Source organism: Chrysoperla carnea, chromosome 1 (assembly GCF_905475395.1).
Source record: "Chrysoperla carnea chromosome 1, inChrCarn1.1, whole genome shotgun sequence".
Classification (NCBI taxonomy): domain Eukaryota; kingdom Metazoa; phylum Arthropoda; class Insecta; order Neuroptera; family Chrysopidae; genus Chrysoperla; species Chrysoperla carnea.
Window position 1 is genome coordinate 94,714,292 of NC_058337.1, and position 4,723 is coordinate 94,719,014.

The following is a 4,723-nucleotide window of genomic DNA, read 5'->3' on the forward strand; positions in this document are numbered from 1 at the left end:
AGCATTGCATTGTATTTCAGCGAATTCGTATCAGATAAAGTTTGCTCAAGTATAATGAATTATATAAATGATATCTAATTATGTAGTCATAAATTTTTTTGACTATTTATTGAAAACTTATTTCAAACTGACTCTTAGGGAGTAAAAATGGTACGGAAAGCCAGTTTAGAAACGGTAATATATCATCAAAGGTTTTCTTTATCCTGTTTTGTTGCTTGAACGAAAATATGCTCTTCAATTTATCTGTGTTTTGTATGAAGAAATGTCGATTTAACGTTTAATACCAAAGTTTAAGTTGATGGGGGAACTCCTCTAAAGAAATAATGACAAAATAAATAAAGTAAAGGCTTGGTGAATGCTCTGATAAATGTCTAGAAGGCCACTTTTTGAGTAAGAACTTTATTACCTAGAAAATTTTGAAAGTAAACTCCTTTTTTATTTTTACATGGCTATATTTTATGTAGTACGAAGGAAAGGTTAGGTTAGGTTAAGTCATAATGGCCGTTGGGTTCATCTTCTGCAAAAAGGTTCGCTTCCATAATGCCACAAGTCACAAGTGCACTTGTTGAAAGTGAACTAGTGACTTGGGTTTTATACTTGTGGATAGTACACATTTAAAAAATAAGTTAGTGTAGCGCCACTTTCTCATAAATTAACAGTGACCCATTCAGGCTTGCGTACCTGGAGGCCTAGACCCATCTTTATTTATAAACAGAGTATAAACGCAAAAGTACAGCATTTACGCGAAGTTTTAGTGAGCTAGTACAGTGCACCACCAGTTTCATGATCCAACAGCCACCCACTGACTAAAAACATACTCTTGATCAAACTAATTACTATAGAGTAAGAGCATTGTATTTACTTATAGTATGGTTTCTACAAATGTAATGTGCAATAACAATGATTGTATATTAATCCGGTCAATTCATATGTTGATTACAATAATTATTATACAATTGTAAATGGATAGACAATAATTTGTTGTAAGTAACGATTTGGTATTTGTTTACAATTATTATTAAAATAAATAAATTACTTTAATTATTGTAGGGACACTAACGAATTTTATACAAATATAACTATAATTATAAAAACGAATTTGTATGAAGCATTTTTTATTTTTTTTAACCGACTTCAAACAAAAAAGGAGGAGGTTATCAATTCGACTGTATTTTCTTAATTTTTTATTGTGTTACTTTCGGCTAGATGAACCGATTTTGATGATGCTTTATCTATTTGAATGCTGGTGCTTCCCTTGTGGTCCCATTTCATTTTGGTCAGCTATGTTTTTACTTTTGGTGCATATTAATTTGTTTTGGAAAAGTTTTTCTTTTGAAGACGGTTTTCTTTTTGTTTAAAGTTTTTTGACTATATTTGTTTGAAAGATACCATAAAAGTTTTTAATTTAACCTCCAAGGAACAATATTTTGAAAATATCGGACGTCCCATCCAAATTTGGAAAAAACGAAAGTCTTGTCTTTTCATTAACATTTAACTTACCAAACGACAGACGGCTAGGATTTTAAACAATAAAAATCAATGTTTGGAAAATTGTATAAATTTTTACATTTGGTATGTTGATATTGTTTTATTAGACAAATCAGAAATTTGCATTTTTAATCAAGTCATAGAATATATTCAGTTTTGATGAACTTAGCATTTAACAATGTTGTTAATAGAGCACTTCCAATCATTATATACCTTACATAATATTCCCATACATAAGTCCAAAATGTCCTAACGATTTTGAAAAACATAGACGTTTTCGTCGAATTGAAAATAAAAGGATTTCAATTGTTTGTATGGAAAGAGTATGGTCTTTTAATTACTCTATCAACCTTTTGCATTAGGTGTTAATCTACATTACTTTATACTTCTTACTTTATAACTTCAACTTTAAGACCGCTTAGCTCCTAAACGGAGCAGCTTGATGCCAAGGTAAGTTTTACGAAATCGACTTCTTTTGAGATGTACTATGTATGATAGAGCGTTGTACAGACTTTTTAGGTACATTCTTTGCCTGTATGCGGTTTGGATAGCAGTTCAATCCATCTTAAAAGCGCCGAAAGTTATCACACAAGTGATTTCACAAATGTTTTCTCAAACTGCGAAAAAATTCAATCTGTATTTACAGCCACCAAATTGTCTGAACATTAATGGAACATGTATTTGTACATTAATGGAACTTTACTCTTTAGACAGAAAAAAAATGGTAAAAAAATAATAATACAGCTGCAAATTTTTTTACAAAATATTTTAACGTCGCAAAAAAAAATTTAATCTCTGCAATTGAAATATTTATTGAGAATTTTTAAGTAGAAAAATATAGAAGATCCAAAAGAGCTGTCCAGAGTTTGTCCTTTTTTGACAAATAAAATTTTTAAGATAAAATCGATATAGATTGAGAAATCTATCGCCTGCCTCTCGAATATTTATGGAAAATCAGAATTTTCTTTTCTCAACGAAATCACTAATTCTCAACGAAAAATTCCTTTCTTTTCTAAAAATACTAAGCAATACGAGTTCGAATGAAGTTCGAATGAAAATTTTCAAATGATGGAGGGTTTTATGCGCAATTAAATCGCCCGATTAAATTTGACCACGGTCAGACAATTGCATGCATACAGAGTTTAAAGTAGTTTTTCTATCTATCTAGAAAGATATTAAAGAAGTAATTCAAATTTTGCATTTGAATTTTTTATTTGCTTTTTACACTTTACATACAAGAGAGGCATCACAGATTCATCTGTTTTTCATTTTCCTTGTAAAGTCGATTGTAATATTATATCTTGATTTTTTATTGAAAGTTGAACAGAAGACAATATTTTTAGATTTTTATATGCAAAACGAATTACTATTCTGATGTTGCATACTTAATTCAATTTTCTTATACAATGCTAGGAATCCTTTGTAGTGTGTATAATAAAATCATATATGATATAATTTTTTTTTCTTGTTGTAACTAAATTGATATCTGTAAGATAACATAAAATATATTTGTCACACAATTCACTGAGTTAGAAACGAAAGCGTTATCTGTCTGTATGTTTGAAATTGTGAAATGGATAGACGACGATGCATTAGTGTCACATATATACCACATGCTATATACATACAGTGAAGACATACGACATACGTTTAATGGAAGTGTACATTTTTATAAAACAAAACAATAACTGCTTTATCTTGAAACATTCTGATGTCACAACAACCTCTATGTATAAATCTATTTGTAATGAGTTAGTTATGTTACTTCAGTAAAGAGATCAATTCAAAGGCGAAAGAAAATATCTCCTTTACAAAAAATTGTAATTCTTAAGGATGTACGAGCGCCAGGACCATTTTGGATAAAATACTTGATCTTTTTTTTAATATGAAGTTTAAATAAGTCTAAACAAATTTTGTAAATTTGGAAGACCCTAAAAATTACAATTAAAAACAACTGTAATTTTTAGCGCATATATATTAGCACTTTGCGTATTTGAAGCTTTAACTCCTCAAAATTTAACGTTGTGTTTAAAATTGAAATAAACAACTCACCTGTAAAACAATATGCATCAACTTGTCAGCCAGGTAATAATAGACAATCAGAAGAATACAAAAATTTAACCGTAACCAAAACCACATTGACAATCAATCTTTAGCCTACCCACATTATCATAAAATGCTCTCATTCAATACTAATGCTGTCTAGTAAATAACAATGCCTGCTGAGAAACTACAGAAATTGCGAGGTACATACAACTAAGTACTACATATTGTGTGGATAAGAGGATCTGGAATTAGGTAAATAGAAGCAATTAGGTATTGTGTGTATCTTAAAAATTAGAAGATGTTGACACTATTTGCTATTTTAACCATATTTCCTTGCATTCACAGCGCAATATTGCAAGGCAGAAAATAATAAAATGTGTAAATATAGCACTGAAATGTCTTAAATATAAATATCGATCATATAAATTTGATCCAAAAATTTACAGGGAAATTTGAAATTTACAAATTTACTTGGGTAATTGGTCCTGCTGTGCGATAGTTTTTCAAAAATATTAAAAAGTTACAGAGCATTAGGTAAGATTCTGTGTCTTTTAAATTTCTCAAAAGTGTCTTTAAGACTTTATTTTTAGATTTTGGGAAAGTCATTTTGCCAAACGAAAATCGATGTTTTTAAATAGAATCACGTTTACAGGCTTTAACTGGGTTTCAGCAGGCGCCGAATATATATATACATATTAAGAAACTACAGTAACTTATAGCAATACTGTTCAAACATATGAATGAATTGCCTTACGGGAAAAAACCAACCCTTTTAATGTTCATGTCATTTCATAGACCACTCTGTTTTTTTTTTAAAGATTTAAGCCTGATTATGACTTCCATGTTGACTACTTGACGTCAATAGTGATTTTTCCAATAGTGCAGAATTTTGTTGCATACAGGAAGAATTTGATATTAACCAAAAATCACCCAAATGTCGAAATAAAAGATCAATTACAATTTTGCAAGATTGGTGCAATTTTTCTTCATTCTATGTCAAAATGTTGATAAATTCAAAAGTAGTCAACAGACACAGTCACTTCTAATTCATTATGAAAATCGTCGTAAAATATTCAAACTCGATATATCATTTTTGAAGAACATAGTAGAATGAATTTTCTATACAATCATGTATAAATTGTTGTTTTATTTGTATAGAAAGGAGAAGAATGAATTTTGAACACTACTG

At 29.4% G+C, this 4,723-nt stretch overlaps 1 long non-coding RNA gene across 1 annotated transcript; it reads right to left on the minus strand.

Moving 5' to 3' along the window:
• Positions 1 to 612: 612 nt before the first annotated feature.
• On the minus strand, positions 613 to 3,636 carry LOC123290776. The gene is made up of 3 exons (XR_006534895.1): positions 3,626 to 3,636; positions 2,187 to 2,192; positions 613 to 681 (listed from the first exon to the last, which is right to left on the minus strand). It is a non-coding gene; the product is annotated as an uncharacterized LOC123290776 (long non-coding RNA).
• Positions 3,637 to 4,723: the final 1,087 nt, after the last annotated feature.